This window comes from Lycium barbarum, chromosome 6 (genome assembly GCF_019175385.1).
Source record: "Lycium barbarum isolate Lr01 chromosome 6, ASM1917538v2, whole genome shotgun sequence".
Lineage (NCBI taxonomy): Eukaryota > Viridiplantae > Streptophyta > Magnoliopsida > Solanales > Solanaceae > Lycium > Lycium barbarum.
Genome location: NC_083342.1, coordinates 71178000 through 71196868, shown reverse-complemented (window position 1 = coordinate 71196868; position 18869 = coordinate 71178000). Strand labels below are relative to the sequence as shown.

The 18869-nt window shown below is 38.0% G+C and overlaps 1 long non-coding RNA gene across 1 annotated transcript; it reads right to left on the bottom strand.

Moving 5' to 3' along the window:
* Positions 1–940: 940 nt before the first annotated feature.
* On the bottom strand, positions 941–7046 carry LOC132644164 (uncharacterized). Its single transcript, XR_009583826.1, has 3 exons — positions 6835–7046; positions 1559–6303; positions 941–1435 (listed from the first exon to the last, which is right to left on the bottom strand). It is a non-coding gene; the product is annotated as an uncharacterized LOC132644164 (long non-coding RNA).
* Positions 7047–18869: the final 11823 nt, after the last annotated feature.

The following is an 18869-nucleotide window of genomic DNA, read 5'->3' as shown; positions in this document are numbered from 1 at the left end:
AGTGCAACTCCTCAGGAGACAGGTGCCTAAGACAAACAAAACTTGACAGCTTAAAAATAATGTCCTATTTTTTTTTTTTTTTATGTACAAATGAGATCATGACATGATAATTGCAAATGACTACAGTTAATAGATAATATGAGTGTCCAACTCGGGCACTAGTCACGGCCTACGGGGTTGGGTCGTGACAGCATGATTCTAAACTCGCCAAGCTATTTGGTAGTGTAAAGTAGCCTGAATAGCATTTTTAGCTTGTGGAGCACCTTGAATTTGGACTTGGAGCTTTAAAACCTCCGTTAGATATGGATTATACAGGGACATGTTAAAATTTGGAAATATAGTGACAAAAACTGTCCCAGCATTTAGAGTGACTTTTGTGGTACCCAACTTCGCATGTTGGTACTCGTTATATCTGGTATCAAGAAGGGCAAGGCGAGCTATAACTGGTTGGCCCTTTCGTCCATGATATGTTAATGCAATTCTAATAGCACCAAAATGGACATGGGTGAAACCATGATGTTTCCACTGTCTAGGAAAATCATCTGGAATCTGCAGAGTGATGAATTGTTCCTCCTGAGTTGCTAGAATAGGGTGCTGGTCAAGTTTTGAGGCACCAACATATTCTTTAGCTTCTTTGGGCTTTGGTTGGACCAGGGAACGGATTTGTGACCACAGGGAACATGTCTTTTTAGCAAAAGCAGAGTATGGGTTTATGAGGGGTAGGTCGATGGGAGACACTTTGTTTCCATCAGGTAAAATATCAACTTCATAAAGGTAGTCATATTTGCAAGAGAGGGTTTTATACAGAGTAGGAGACATTTATTTTTGCTAAGGACTTACAATGGTTGGACGCAGATGGTAACTAAACTGCTCCCCTCTCCGAAAGAGATGGACTGGCTCTGATACCACGGGTATGTAGATGGCGGGGAAACACCAAGCAAGACAGCCAAACTACAAGCACAATAGTTTTCTTACATAGTAGGACTGAACTTCAACATCCCGAAGGACGGCTTGCCACAAACTTGACTTCAACAACCCGAAAGATGGCTTGTCAAGTTAGTCGGACAGTTTGAAAGATCGTAGATATAAAAGTTTTTCCTACAAAATGAGCTGGCTTCCTAGGCCACTATACATAAGCCTAATATGATTTTTCTTGTTTTCAACTTGAAAGATAAAACTTTCTCGACGTTAGTGCAAAAGAACGAATTCTGAAAATAGCAAGATGTTTTGAGCCACTAAAATTCTTATTTTTTTTTTATCCTCCAAAACCGGCATTTTTTCTTATTTCTAAAAAATCCATGTGTGAGCCATCACATAGAATATGCCTAGCTCTTGCTTGAAACACTTGAAAGAAAAAAAAAACATTATTAGCAAATTCTTTATTTCGAAAGAAATCTCCAGTTTCACCTTTTAGAAAGATCCAATTTCTTACGACCTGAAAAAAAAAAAAAAGGTTGTCATCATTTATGTGACTACTCTAATACGCCTAATCTGAATAAATACACTAAGTTCAATATCTAAAAAAAAAGAGCGCAGGGAAGATAATGACTAAACTTACTAATATACTTAAGTCAAGTTACGCGTTCAAAACAAAACTACAAAAATACAAATTCACAAGAGTGTTAGTCAAATAATATAAATAGCATGTATCAAACAATATGGAGGCTTGAAATTTTGAATAAGGAAGAAGGACGGAGACTCGAGTCGTGGACGAGGTGGGACTACTAGACACGAGCAAATAAATCTGCTGCTGGCCGCTCTTTGATATGGGCAGAATCCGGAGTTGCCATAACTCCAAATGCTCCCAAAGTTGCTCATGAAAAAGAAAAACAAAATAAAGATAAGGATTAGAAACAATTCTCAACAAGAAAAAAAGGAATCCATATAACTCTAATTATTAAAAGCTAGATAAAAGAATCGAATGTAAGAAAAAAAATAACATATAAGGAAAAAATAATTTAGCATATTAATTACACCTGAACTTGAGTATAGCAGTCCCACTCCCTTTTTATGCAAGTTTTAAGTGTTCAAATCAGTTAACTTTCAATCAAGTATGGAAATCCGTTCTTTTAAAAGTGAGGCCTCAAGTTAAACAACTCTTCATCGGCCCTAAGCGTAGTATCAAGTTCAGATCAGTAGGATTCTTCACCAAGCGTAGCAGCTGAAAATATCGGGATGAAGCAACTGTTCAGATCAGTGTAGTATTTGATCTAAAAAAAGGGATGCAGCAGCTGCTTAGCAGCCTTGAGCATTTAGAAAATGTAGTAGCAGGCATATCAAGATGTAGTATCTATTCTTCCCTTCAGCACATGCCAATGAATTAGCTCAAGTAGCAGCAATTATTCTTAGACAGCAATTCAAGTGCAATATCCATTTCCTTTTTTAAACAACAGCTTAGCCACAAATATAGCAGCAGTTGCAAACCAAGTGTAGCATCTTAAAGAACATCCGTTTCAGCTAGACACCAACAATTAGCCAAAGATACCTCAGTAGCTATACTTATCAAGTGTAACAACAACCATTTTCATCGAAATGTGGTACACGATGCCTTAAAGCGCAGCAACGTTTTGGCACAATAACGTGGTAACAGTTCAGTTCAAATGTGCAGCAGCATTTTTTGCCCCCAAAATGTTTAAAAAATGTGGCATTTTCAGCCTCAAAAACACAGCAATCAGTTGGCCAAAATGCAGGCAGTAAATCAGTCCTAAAATGAGTTGAAAATGGCCTAAAACACAGTAGAAAATGGCCAAAAAACGCAGGCAGTAAATCAGTCCCACAATAGGGTGAAAATGGCCTAAAACATAGTAGAAAATGGCCAAAAAACACAGCAGCGTTGGCCTCAAATTGCAGCAGCAAAATCAGTCCCAAAATGAGGTGAAAATGGCCTAAAACACAGTAGAAAATGGCCAAAAAACGCAGGCAGTAAATCAGTCCCAAAATGGGGTGAAAATGGCCTAAAACACAGTAGAAAATGGCCAAAAAACGCAGCAGCGTTGGCCTCAAATTGCAGCAGCAAAATGGCTCAAATCTGCTCATGTCACTGCCCTCAGATATGGAAACTTTTGCATAGCAGTTTGTGGACAGTGTCAAGCCACAAAATGAACGGAGGAAGTACTATTGCTATCAGAATCACATCAATGGCAATAGATATTTGCCTTCTTTATAGGTCAAAATTAAACCAAACCATGAACATCCCTAAATATATCAACAACAACAACTCCACTGGCAACAGTATCTCTCCGTACACCTCATTTGAAATTCTAAATGAAAACACAAAATTATTCACTGACAAATCAAGGCAATGAAATGCTCCATGCGCAAATGCCAAAGAGTCCATATTAGACAACACAGGATAAGTGCCAGTAGGATACTCGGATGTTTATCAAAGTTTTGTCCAGGAACCATGTTTCAACACTAGAATTTCACTGCATGCTGTGAGATCAATCTTAAGGATCTTATGGTCATCACTAGTTGAGTCATATCCCAATCCACAAGTACAAATGCCTCCGCTGAAAATTACGAATGGGAAGTACTGTTGATTCTCTTGTGGAAGGGTTCCATAGTAAAAGTATCAGGAGGACAATTATGAATCCACATGAGAGACATGGTGTGGAGGTTTGGGATTTCCCCTTTGGGACAGATTCATTTAAGTAAGGACTCTTCTTCTCACACCCAGTCAGCACCTCAATTTATTTGCAACAATGCTAGGGATCCATTCCGACTGAGTATAACACTATAGACCAACTAAACTTAGAGCAAAGCCAGTATGAATCACAACAAAGAAGGAAGGGTGAAAGCATGCCTAACCCGTAAGAAAAGCTAACAGATGTGATCTAACTTGAATATGTAATGGCCCGCTGTTAATGTAAAATTTCAAGGCCTAGGACTTCATTTCTAACCCATAAAACATACCGGAACACACAACACGCTGAACCAGATTTTAGCATAGAAATTATGTTTGGCTCGTACTCGTTACGCAAAGGTTTTTCTAGAGAAAGAGTTGACAGCCATTATTTCCAGATTCTCAACACAAGTTTGGCTTTCATGTTTAGATAAGCAAAATTCCCCAAGTCATGATTTGAGCAGGAAACAATATCAAAGGATAGATCGAAGGCTCGTTTTCAAGTCTAAGTTTGTTCTAGATGTGCAACATAGATATTAAAGATTCTAACGAACGAGATGACCGTATTCTAGAAAAAATACACCTAAACAATTTATTTTCTTAGCTAGACTAACACATATCGCTTTTGAAGTAAAAGATGGTTTTTTTTTTAAAGCAAGAATTTTAACCACACAAGAGAGGTACATTTACATGCTAATTAAACTATTTTAAGTGCAACCGGTATGTTGGGATGAGTTTTAACCATTTCAGAGACTAAGAGAACATGGCCATTTGAACACTCGGAACTTATCTAAAAGAAAATACAAATTCCAGTTTTTTTTTTTCCTTAAACCAGTAATTTTCCCCAACCAAAACAGTAGCTTTTTAACCCCAAAACAAAAAACAGTAGCTTTTTAGAAAAAAAAAAAAACAGTGGCTTTTTTATATCAAAAACAGCAACTTTTTAACCCAAAAACAGTAGCTGACTTAGTAAAAAAAAACAGTAGCTTTTTATATCAAAACAGTAGCCAAGGTCAGAACCAGCAGCAAATGCCAAACCAATCCCTTAATCAAGTGTGAGTCTATTTCTTTTTAATGAATGCAACAGCTTTATCCCAAAACCTGGCAAGATTTATCTTAAACACAGCAAATGCAAGTAACAGTGACATGCAGCAGTAGTAATGTCTTTTTTTTTTTTTTGCCTTCCATTAAAGTATGACAACTTTCAAAAGATAGCATAATACATGCCCAAAACAGCAAGCTGTTTGGCCAAAATATTACAGCCATTGATAAGGATAATGTAGCAGCAAAGTTTTACTAGGCTTCTCTAGTCACATTAACCAAATATAGACCAACTTCTTATTATAAAAGTGAAACAATTTGTATCTCAACCATATCCTTTGACCAATAAGTCGTCTCACACTATTAGCAGGGAACAAGTGGGATTAACAGATACACAAGTAGGACTATTATTCTGTCTTTGAACTTCAAAAAGAAACTTTTGAGAAAATAAATGAGATCTAGATTAAGAGTTATACTTCTTAACAAGGCATGGTATACAAATTTAACAACTAAGAATGTGAGAAGGCATACATGATGTAAAAATTGCAAATAAACTTGCTGATATGACTCCCTGATGAAAAACAAAGCATCCTTGACTTATTACATGTTTCTATTCTTTTAATGAACCAGTATCTAATTAGCAAGGGAAAAATAAAGCAAGCATAGAATTTGTATACTCAAAACCTTAACTAAAGAAAGAGATTTTAAAGCTTGAATCTTGAAAACATTTGAACAGGACAGACTCGAACTAAGAAAAAGGGCAGAAACTACACTCATGCTCTTAATCTGATGTTCAAACACCACCAAACAAGGGAAAAGAAGAAGCTTAGTACGCGGTTTACTAAAATACAGCATAGAATTATAAGAATAGTGCTGGTTCAACACATCTAAAAGATAAGCCTTGAGACATGATTCCAGAAGTAGAATTCGATAAAGAACATGGCTCTAGCAGATCGAAAACAGGATACTCATTAAAGATCGCAGAACCTAGTTTTTTTACATAAGTTCAAGGTGCAGCAAACAACGACTCGAAAAAATGACCAGCGTCAAAATATAAACATACTGAATATCAATTTGCTTAAATAAAACAACAAAGGCTAAGGCTTCACAACTTTAAGAATCGAAGTGACAGAGAGAAGCAGAGCTGCTAACTAACACATACTCGACAAACAACTAAATACTCAAGCGATCATACATTCATATGTCATTTTACTCCAAGTATTATTGATATACCCTTATGACTTGCAATATTCCTCAGGTTACTTTATATGCTGATTTCTATAAAGAATAATGAAAACATATTTCAAGAAAAACACCTAAAAAACAGAATTTAAATTTAGCAACACATGCTCAAACTTCTGCAATTTAATTAGATGAATCAGAATGGAATGAAAATAAAGGGACGGGCATCGACTAAAACAACCACATAGCTGAAGCTACATAGAAAAACCTCAATCCAAACAAGGACCCTAGGACTTTCACATATTCAAGTTTCCATAAATAAATAAGGATGAAAGGAGAGACACAGACCTTCTTTGTGACAGCGAACTGAGGCTAACGTCGTCGTCATTTTACTCCAAGTATTATTGATATACCCTTATGACTTGCAATACTCCTCAGGTTACTTTATATGCTGATTTCTATAAAAAAAAACATATTTCAAGAAAAACACCTAAAAAACAGAATTTAAATTTAGCAACACATGCTCAAACTTCTGCAATTTAATTACATGAATCAGAATGGAATGAAAATAAAGGGATGGGCATCGACTAAAACAACCACATAGCTGAAGTCGAGTCTCCGAATCCGCTTGAGGAGCTTGTTTAGCCGAGAACCACCAAGAATTCGACAAAAACAAAAGTATAGTTAAAAGAGAATTTTTCAGACCAGCAACTTAAAAAAAAAAAGTTTTTTTTTTTTTTAAGAAAACAGATGAGATATATTTTTTTTTTGGTTATTCAAGAGGAATTTCCAACACTTGAACCTTGTTAACTTAAATGGGATTTTCTACCCTTGAAACTTGTTCAAAACAGCCCACGAGGGTCTGTATTTATAGAAAAATACTGAGGGTTTCAACAGCTTGAATTCGAAGTTTAAAATAAGGAAAAGGGGGGAAATTTTGGGAGATGTTTTTCAACAGATGAGATGATGAAAATGGGGATGGGACTTACCCCGAAATCCGCTGAAATCGTACATGGAGCCTGCAAGCTTCAGAGATGGAGTGTGAGAAAGGAGAAGAGGGGCGTAAGTAGCGGATTTTGTGGGATATGGGCGTGGTGGTGGTGAGGTGACGGACGTGACGGGGTGGAAGGGGTGGCAGCCATGGTTAGGTTGAAGAGAGAGGAGAGAGGAACGTTTTGGTTAGGGTTGTTGATTTAGAAGAAAGGGCTGTTTGGTTACTGATTTTAGGGACTTGGTTGATTTAGTTGTTTTAGTGGGCTGGGTCGGGTCGGTGGGGTCTTGGGCTGGGGCGGTGAGGAAGTGGGCTGAAGGTTTTTGGGCCACAGATTTTGTAGGATAGGAATAGGATTTGGCCCAATATTTTAGGTAGATGAATTATTCATCCTAATTCCTTTTCATTTTGAACTAATTAAAATATGCTTCTTTGTCCTAATTAATTCTCAAAAATTTGTACATATGAAAATTATAATACAAGTAATTTAATATACGTATTTAGTTTTAAAATAGAATAAACGATGATTAACATAGTAATAAATAGGATTAAAGAAAAAAATGCCAATGCCAATATCGATATAGGAATATCAACACTATTTTTTATTTTTTTTGATTTAATTGTAAAGAATGATGTTTAGTAATTTTAATTATAAAAATATGATGTTTTGGTAATTTTTAGGAAACAATAAAAAATGTCCTTAACTTAAGGGAAACATATCTCGAAAAATAGTGTAATAATTAGCGAAAATATTCCAAACTCATTCTAGCAAATTTTCAGGACTGAGAAGCATAGTGAAATTAATTAAACGAAAAAAAAGAGGGTCAAAATTGGGTGTCAACAGTAACCACATCTGGGGAAGACTCAAGGTCCTGACGCCCAGCTAATGCATAGATACAGGGTTGAGTACCTGTCACGACCCAACCGGAGGGCCATGACGAGCACCCGATGCTAACCCACCCGGTTACCTCTTATCGTACATTTTCATTCACATCTAAGTGAGCCACATGGCTTACTCATAATTTACATACATCAACAGTGCTAATCTCGTTGGGCAACAATGCATTTATATCATCATCAATAACAATGCCCATATCCATATACACAATCCGACAAGGCTATAAAAATGATATACAAAATATGAGCCGACAAGGCTACCAGACATCTAACCATACACCACTGTCTACGAGCTTCTAAGAAGAGTAGGCAACATCATATAAGCGGGACAGGACCCCGCTGTGCCCATATGTATGTACACAAAAGAATAATACCAAAAGTTGTAGCTCCGGATGAAATGGAGCTCCTCTATGTAGTCCCCGAATAAGAAAGCTAAGGATCAAGCCTGTCTCCCTGGCCACCTGCGAGCATGACGCAGCGTCCACTGTCACGACCCGAATAGGGGGCCATGATGGGTACCCGGAGCTGACTATCGAGCACCACTCATCCTGCTAGTCATCATACTTATCCTGCATTCATCTACTACTCTCACACTTCCAGTCATAGGGAAAATCATTTTCACTTTCAAGCATATCTACATTTATATACATAAGTCCTCCAGCTATCAAAATAATATATATATACAATGAGGAAAATCATGAGACCATATTACCCACACACACATGTCTACCAGCCTCTACTAGAGTACTAGACATAAGGACGGGACAGGACCCCGTCGTGCCCAAAATATATACTCAAAATAATAAATCAAATAGCACCTCCGAAATAATGGAGTGCTCTCGTAAATCTGCTGATCAGCTCCTATGAATCTAGGCCACCTCCCTGTCTACCTGTGGGCATGAACACAGCGTCCAAAGAGAAAGGATGTCAACGTGAACATTGTACTGAGTATGTAAGGCATAAACAATAATAACATATCAATGAAACAAGGAGACATCAAGTGAGGAACAACCTGTAACTGACTGTCACTTAAGACTGAAATAACGCATGCTAACTTACTTCATAAACGTCATCATATTATGTATGCATATATATATATATATATATATATATATATATATATATATATATATATATATATATATATATATAAGCTGCCCGACTATATACGTACGGTGTGATCATCATTAGCCCGCGTCCAGGCCTCCCGTGTTCAGGGTAACCATCTCATGCCGCCACCTGACCATGCCATCTGGACGTGGTGTCTACGCTGCTCGCCTTAGCGGTGTCTCCGGGCCATATAGGCGCGGTGTAATATCATCATCATATAATTATCATGAATCATGCATATAAACTCAAGACAAGCTGTAAATTTATTGGGGTGACGTAAGGTCGTGAACCCTCGATCCCATTATAGAGTATTCATAAGCATTCTGCCTCACCTTGAAGGAACTAACATGATAAGGTGAGTGTAACAACAATAGGCCATATCAAAGGGGTCATATGAGGATCATTAGCTTTATAGCAATATTATATCATGAACTTTAGGATCTTTAAACTTAGGCTAAACATTGTCTTTATCATACTCATAATGTATCTCTTATTTCTATCTCATATGGGACTCTTCATGAACATATATAGACTCATAATTTACATAATGTAAGAAAGTCATGGAGGATAGGGAAAGTTATGTCATAAGATTCATGCCTTAGAAAAGAAAGGACTAGCCTTACATACCTTTTCGTTTAGCTACTCTATCGTTTGAATGTTCCCCTCCAATATTCACGTTTATACCTTCAAGAGAATTCGTACCAATATTAGATAATCGATAACATAAACACGCTTGAACTAAAGCTAGAGAAAATTGGGGCAGCATCTCCTTTGTTTATACAACTTTCTCCATATCATGTATCAACTCCCAAACGTCAATAATAACATTCATCATATCATAATCAACAATCTTCGTTCACCCTACATTGTTCAAGTCTCCCAATTTCCATTCCAAATCATCCATAACCATGGCCATAATACAACATTACATTCATCCTTATATAATATTTCTCCCATGTTCTTAATATCATTTGTAACATAATTATAATCACAACATATCAAGAATCATGATTCATATTAAGCAACTACTCAACAATGTCACTATTCTCATGTTTGTAACCCATTTTCTCTTTCCATCATAATCCAATTCTTTCAACCCCTCAATACCCTAAATAGCATGAATTGTTCATAAAACTGACCTTTGATTGAGTAGGAATGGGGTTTGGATAGAAATACTCCACTTGAAGAAAACCCTAGCTTTAACTTCCAAGGGATTTCTTGACTCTAGCAACCCCAAAGAGCTTCCTTGCACTTGATTCACTTGAATTTATGATATAAATCTTTGATTTCCCTTGTATTCTTTAAAATTAAATGTATGGAATGTTCTAGAGACTTGGAGAGAATTGGAGAAGTGAGGAGAATGAAAGTAATGAAGTGGGAACACATTTAAATACTTGGAAATACTCAGCCCGTCGGGACTTATACGAACCACTTATACGGTCCGTATAACATTATACGGCCTGTAGAAGTGTCTGTGGTTCCCTATCATGGAAAACATCCTTCATGTTGGGTTATACGGACCCTTATACGGACCGTATAAGTGGTCATATAACTCCACCTTTCTGAAATTGTTTTCGTCGTTTCGTTTGATCTCCAATCCTTATGGAACCTTCTCAACACTTAACACTTCATTAGCAATCTAAGGAGTGTTATAACTCTTCTTTGTGACGTCATTAAGTCAACATTATCTCGGTACTTTACAGAACTTTTCCAAATCACAACATATACTTTGCCTTTCTTAAGGAACTTTCTCCTCTTACTTCCAGCGTCTTTGAAATCTTAATTAGAATCGTTCAGTATCCTTTCTTACTTATAAAAACATCGTATTCGTGTCACCCTGCGTTAGTCCATCTATCATACGACGACATGAAATTTTTCCGAGGTGTAACATTCTTCCCCCCTTTAAAAACATTCGTCCTCGAATGTTAAGTTCTCGGAAATTCTACGAAAATTTTGCCAGAGTTTCCCCTGTAATATGGCTCTAACCCCCTGTCACAAAAGCCCACAATAACAATGCCTCACAGGGATACGATACAATGACAAGAAAATATGCCTACACACGACCAAAAGTATGAAAAGAAAGCATACATACCTTATAATGTTAATGTTTCATCTTGAATCTCTTCTGCGGGTGGAAATAAGTGAGGGTACTTGGTCTTCATATTTTCTTCCGCTTCTCAAGTCATTTCTTCTCGGTTATTATTTCTCCATAGGACCTTGACTGAGGCTACATCTTTATTCCTAAGTGTTACACCCCGAAAAACATTTACGTTAATGCACAGTGAATAGATTAACGAAGGGCACAACATATACGATGTTTTAATAAGTAAGAAATAACAATTGATGATTCTAAATGAGATTTCAAAGACATTTGAGGTAGGAGACGAAAGTTGTTAAGGAAAGCAAGGTATATGTTGTGTGTCGAGCAGGATTTACGAGTATCGAATGAATGATGGCTTAATAATGTTTTGGAGAAGAGTTATAATGTCCCTTAGATTGTTAATGAAGTGTTAAACAAGTGCAAAGAAGGTTCTATAAGGATTTGAGATCAAACGAAGTGACGAGAACAAAATCGGAGAAGAGATAGATTATACGACCAATTATATGGTCCGTATAATATTATACGGTCCGTATAATGGTCCGCAGAATTGTCACAGTGAAGATCCCTCACTGATGGGATTATACGGTCACTTATACGGATCGTATAATGGTCACAGAAGCGAGAAGTTGATGGGGTGATTTCACGGTCACTTATACGGACTGTATAAGTGTCCGTATAATTACCTGACGGGCCAGATTTTATATTTTAAATAAGAGGACCCAAGTTCATTATTTTCATTTCTCATCATTCTCATTTTCTATCCACACCTCAAGAACCCTCTAGAACTCTCTCCACTCTTCACCTACAAGAACCCAAGAGAAATTGATGATCAACTTCATCAAACCAACAAAATCAAGTGTATGAAACACATTAAAGTTCATCCAAGCCAAGGAATTCCAATGGAAGTGAACTAGGGTTTTGGTGCAAGAGAAGTATTTCCACTCAAGGTTTATTCCTACACCATCTAAGGTAAGTTTCATGGTATTTCCATGTTGTTTAAGGTATTGAAAAGGTGAAACACTTGGATTGTAGAAGGAGATAGAAAATGGGTTATGAATGTAAGAATAGTGTCATTTTTTATTAGTAGTTTGGAGTGAATTATGAATATTGATATGTTGTGATTGTAAGTATGCTATAAGTGACATTTAGAATATGGGGTAAGCATTATATGTGAGAAAATGCAATAGTGAACTATGACCATGATTATGGGGGAATTGAAGTGAAATTGTGAAATGTGGATAATGTAGATGAATGATGATTGTTGTTTATAATATTGTGAATGTTTTTATGGATGTTGGGGAGTCGATATGTGATATGAGGAAAGTTGTATAAACAAAGGAAATGCTGCCTAATTTTCTCTAGCCTTAGTAAGCACATTCTTATAATCGATTACCTAATATTAATACGAACTTTCTTGAAGGTAGAAACGCGAGCATCGAAGAAGACCAATCAAGCGATAGAATTGTTAAACGAAAGAGGTGTAAGGCTAATCTTTTCCTTCTAAGGCATGACTCCTATGGCATGAATCTTCCTATTTTTCCATGATCTTCCTAAATAACGGAAATTATGAGTCCATGACTATAAAGAGCTACATACGCATATGATGAAGAAAAGAGATACGATACGAGCATGATATTGATGATGATGAGTTTAAGTATAAAGAATCCTAGAGTAAAATAAGATGTCCATGAAGCTAATGATCCTAAGTATGGTTCCATTGATGCTTTTCTTTGTGTGCACTCACCTTAAAATGTTAGTCCCATCAAGGTGAGATATGATGATTATGATCACTCCATAATGTAACCGGGGGTTCACGACCTTATGTCACCCCTACATAGCCACAGATGCCTTCTAGTTCTAATGTATGTTTGATGATAAATGTATAATGACGCTAAGATTATGATATGCCTATGAGATGTATAATAATGATAAGTTTATGTTGACTATATGACGATACGATTCCACCGTGCCTTGTTGGCCGGGCATGTCACCGCGAAGGCGGGCTGCATACGATTCCACCGTGCCTAAATGGCCTGGCATGTCACCGCTAAGGCGGGCTGCTATGTTTACACCGAGCTTAGAGGGCCGGGCATGACACCACTAGTGGGCGGCATATGATGGTTACCCGGACGCGGGTTAACGATGATGATTTATATGATACAATGATGTATGCGCTATGATGATACATGTACTATGATTATATTTGATATATGTATGAAATGTATCCACCCATAAAAGTTACGCAGGCTATATCTTCATCTTATGTCTTATGATTTCTTGATTATGTTCATTTCATTCATGCCTTACATACTCAGTACAATGTTCGTACTGACGTCCGTTTTCTTTGGACGCTGTGTTCATGCCCACAGGTAGGCAGGGAGGTGATCCAGACTCGTAGGAGCTACTAGCAGACTTTGAGAGCACCCCATTATTCCGGAGGTGCCATTGATTTACTCTTTTGTGTATATATATGTTTTGGGCATGACGGGGTCCTGTCCCGTCCCTATGTCTAGTACTCTAGTAGAGGCTCATAGATACGTATGTGTGGGTAGTATGGTCTCACGATTTTTCCCACGTGTATATATATATATATATTGATAGCCGAAGGGCTTATGTATATAAAAGTAATTATGTTTCAAGTGAAAAATAGTTTTTCTATGATTTGAGTATATGATTAGTGAATGGACGATTGATGTGTACGATGGGTAATGGTATGAGTGGTGCTCGGTAGTTAGCCCCGAGTACCCGTCATGGCCCCTAGTCGGGTCGTGACAAAAGTGGTATCAGAGCAGTTCAGTCCTAGGAAGTGTCTACGAGCCGTGTCTACTAGAATCTTGTTTATGGTGTGTTGCGCGCCACACTAATAAATAGAAGGCTACAGGGCATTTAGGAAAAATGACCATCTTTCATCTTAAGAGATCGTGCGATAGAGCTGTGTTATAAGATTTTCTCCTCCTTAATAGTGTGCTATGATTTCAGAAATGTCGCCAAAGGGAAAATCTACAGCCGCCCAGAAGGGCAAGACTACTATGAAAAAGTGGTTAGAAAGAGAGCCGCTAATGAATGTAGAAGAAGGCGAATCACATAATGAGGCTCCATCTAATACTTCTCCCACTTCGCCTATTATAGAAGAACAGGAAGGGGCATATTCTAGACACTCAGGCCAGTCGACGACTAGTGCGCCTCCATGATTTGCAGGTAGGAGATTTGATCGCTCCTTTCCTTCAGAACAGGGTCAGAGTTCGAGAGCTTCAGGTTCCAGGTTTGCGGGTGATCATAATAAGAGGAGACCACCAGTGCCGCGATGTAGTCAATGCGGTAAATTACATTCGGGGCCATGTCGCCAGGGCACAGATGCTTGCTATGTTTGTGGACAGACTGGGCACTTGATGCGTGATTGTCCCTCGAGGTATGGTAGAGGTGGGGTTTAGCCCACAGGATCAACGACTGGTTCCTCTTTAGTGCACCCGGTAAGGCAGACTCTCAAGATTCCAGCGGGTCAAGTAGAGGCAGAGGGGGAACATCTACTTCAGATGCCACTCAGCCCCGTATGTATGCTTTAGCCGGACGACAAGATCTTGAGTCCTCCCCGGATGTGGTTACAGGTACATTATCCGTATTTTCCCATGATGTGTATGCATTGATAGATCCGGGTTCTACCCTATCTTACATTACTCCGTATGTTGCTAGTCGTATTGGGGTGAAACCCGAGCCGATTAAACCTTTTGAGGTATCTACTCCGGTTGGTGATCCCGTGATAGCTAGACAAGTGTACAAAAATTGTGTCATTGTGATATGCGACCGCCAGACTAAAGTTGATTTAGTTGAGCTGGAAATGTTAAATTTCAATGTGATTATGGGTATGGATTGGTTGGCCTCATGTTATGCTAATATGGATTGCCGAATGAAAGTAGTTTGATTTCAATTTCCGGGAGCGCCCGTGCTTGAATGGAAGGGTAATACAACATCTCCAAGAGGTAGGTTTATTTCCTACCTTAAGGCAAGAAAGATGATAGCTAAGGGCTATATTTATCACTTACTCCAAGTTCATGACACCGAAGCGAAGTCGCCAACTTTCCAATCCGTTCCGGTAGTGAATGAATTTCCGGATGTATTTCCAGATGAACTTCCAGGCCTTCCCCCGGAAAGAGAGATTGATTTCGCTATTGATGTGTTGCCGGACACCAAGCCTATTTCTATTCCTCCTTACCGAATGGCTCCGGCAGAATTGAAAGAATTAAAGGCACAGTTGAAAGATTTTCTTGAGAAGGGGTTTATTAGACCCAGTTCATCACCGTGGGGAGCACCAGTCCTATTCGTGAGAAAGAAAGATGGTTCCCTACGAATGCGCATCGATTATAGGCAGTTGAATAAGGTGACGATAAAGAACAAATATCCTCTTCCGAGAATTGATGATTTGTTTGATCAACTATAGGGTGCCAAGTTGTTTTCCAAAATATACTTGAGGTCAGGTTATCACCAAGTGAGGGTTCAAGAAGAAGATATTCCCAAAACAGCTTTCAGAACGAGATATGACCATTATGAATTCCAGGTGATGTCGTTTGGGTTAACTAATGCTCCGGCAGTGTTCATGAATTTGACAAATAATGTATTTATGTCTCTCTTGGATTTATTTGTAATAGTATTCATTGACGATATTCTGGTATACTCTCGTACAGAATCAGAACATGCAGATCATTTACGTATTTGTTACACCTCGGAAGATTTTCCGTTAATGCACAGTAAATAGACTAACGAAGAGTACGAGTATACGATATTTCAATAAGTAAGGAATGACGTTTGATGACCCTAATTAAGATTTCAAAGGCATTCGAGATAAGAGAAGAAAGTTTGCCAAGAGAAGGCAAGGCATACGATAGGTATCGAAATGGAATTATGAGTAACGGGTTAATGATGATTTAATGATGCTTTGGAGAAGATTTATAACGTCCCTTAGATTGTTAATGTCACGACCCAACCCCGTGGGCCGCGACCAGTGCCCGAGCTGGGCACCTATACGTACCCGATACCCCAAATTAGCATATTAACAGAATAATAATATAATAATAATATTAGTGGTCGCTACAGAACTTAGCAGAAAAGCAGACTTGGCACACATAGGCCGATAAGGCCATCACAGAACAGAATATCCCAAACATATGTACAGAACCCACACAGATGTATCCACAGACCTCTACAGAACATATCATAATCATAAGACGGGACAGGGCCCCGTCATACCCTGAACAAAGTACATATCCAGATAGCAGTGACAGACTGTACCAAAAGATGGGCTCTGTAGAAGAGAGCGCCCCAAATAGCAGAAATAGGATCCTAAACGTGTGGATCAGCGAACCTGTCGTCAGTACCTGCGCGGCATGAAAATGCAGCCCCCGAAGAAAGGGGGTCAGTACGAAATATGTACTGAATATGTAAAGCGGAATCACAGAAGTCAAATCATAATGGTTACAGAAAATGAGTACAGAATCCAGAGTGTCAAATGCATCTTTCCAAAACAGACAGAATGCGTACAGAAACATATGTCATATCATATCATATCCGGTCCCTGACACGGGACTCGGCAGACAGAATGTGGCCACCCTCCCGACGCTGGTGCCACTATACAGAGGAATTAGAAAAAGGGGCGTGGCCCCGTATCATATAATGTCATATCAAAATGGCCATACAGATCAGATCAGAATAGGCGGACATGGCACATCATACTCCACAGACCCATGTACGCGTATACCTGCCCCCTCACACCGGGACGCGGCGAACAATGCAGAGAATTACGCTTGACAACATATTCTGGCCCGGGCTCAGTGTGGGAAACATTGGGACATCCACGAGTGGAGTAGTGAGAGACTAATGCAATTTAAAAATATAATAAATGTTTTCAAAGACTCGATGAAGCGTATCGAAGACAAACAAATCCAATGGGGTCGGACGGAATCATAATAAATGTATTTCGGATATCATAATAAATTACAGAAGTATAACTTTCCCGAAGTCATTCCGAGTGTCAAAATAATTTATAATATTTAACAGAATATTTAAAATAATATTCGTTAAGCGATTAGTAGGGTAATTAAAACATTTCTTTCAAAAATCGCTTAAAAAGGAAGCTTTAACACATTAGGGGCAAAACCGTAAATAGCGGGCCCGCCTTGGGACAAACAAGGCGGCGGGCTCAAATTGTGCCCTCTAAGCATATAGTATCACCTAAAAAGGTTATACAAACATTCTATGACTTTCTGAATAATTTAGAGCAAAATTGCATAATTTCAGAAAAAGCGTATCAAAATGGTTCAATTCTACTGAAGGAAAAATTGAAATTTTGTCTTGCGGATTCCGAGGGCCAAGAGGTCCTTCGAGGCCCGGATCCGACCCTAACACACTAGGGGCATGCCAAGGGAAGAATTGGGGTTGCTTTACATACCTTTCGCGCTCCTTAAGCCTTTCCAAACTCACTTCCCGTTTCGTCGAAAAACTGCAATTGGTCAAGTTTACCAATTGTGAATTATTAATGCCATTATTTCAACTTTAAGCATATTTGGCTACCGAAATTTCGGCAGCACTTCCCCTATACATATGACACCCCGAGAATTCAACTCGGCTATAAATCATCAACAACAACCCAAACGACAACAACAATATCAACAATGAACATTAAAAACACAAATATCCTTCAACTAGTCATTTTTCTCACAAGTTGACATAATCTTCAATTCAACCCAACTTTCAACTAAGATCAATAATTTCATATTCAACAACCATCATGATCATCACCATATAGTTCTAGAAACATTTCATATCGTTTTCCTTAAGATATACACTCGATATACATGATATACAATCTTCCGCCAAAATCATAACTTATGCAAAACATCAAATCTTTGGCATACAACTTCATAACAAGTTTCCAACTTCCAAATTCATCAACCATAATCATAATTCACATCTTAACAACTTCATTTCCATAATATCACAAAATTATTCTAAAGTGACATAATCATCTACATTCCAACTTCAACCAAAATTCATTCAACTTTCATTCCCAATATAATTTCCATCATAACCACAACTAGAATGCAACATAAAATTCAACTCATATATGTATACAACATATATACACCCATGGCTACATATATATATATACATACCCACTTTGCAAACTTCCTTATTTCCATAATTTCTACTCATTTCCACATACCACAACATAAACAAACCTTCATAACATAAGAAAAAGGAATTGATTCTTACCTTTTTCTACAAACTTCTTCACTTGAACAAGTTGTCAACTTGAAGAAATAAGTGCTCCTTCTTCCAAAACAATTACACCAAGTTGTAGAGGACACTTAATTTAGTAGGAATTCAACAAGAAAATAATTTTAGAGGCAAGATTTTGAGGGGTGATTTTTCTATGGCCAAACCCGAAATGCCCTCTTTTTGTTCTTGTTTTTCTCTTGTTTTTCCTCCTATTCTTTCTCTTGAAAGTTCTATGGAATTTGGATGATTAAGTGGTCTTTTATTCATTGACCACATGACTTAATTCCATGGGCTTGGATCCTTTTTATGGACCATGGCCGAATGGCTCCTCACTTGGGCCTGATTTTTTTTTTCATTTTTTTGGGCCAACTCGGTTGGTCCCGAGTTGGGCCTAGCCCACTGACCTTTCGACCTTAAAACGTTCATATCTCCTTGTACCGACGTCACCTGGGAACCCACGACCTATGGATGGAAAGCTAATTCAATTATCTACAACTTCTATTTCAAGGTATTTTCGAAATTCCAAACTTACAATACAGTTTTTTTCCCCCCAAAGTCAGGTCACCCGAAAACGTTTTCTTAAAAATATTCATTTGGAGGGTTTCCACTTTGATTTGGTCCAAAGGTACTTCATGAGTTGTGTTTAACTTTACATA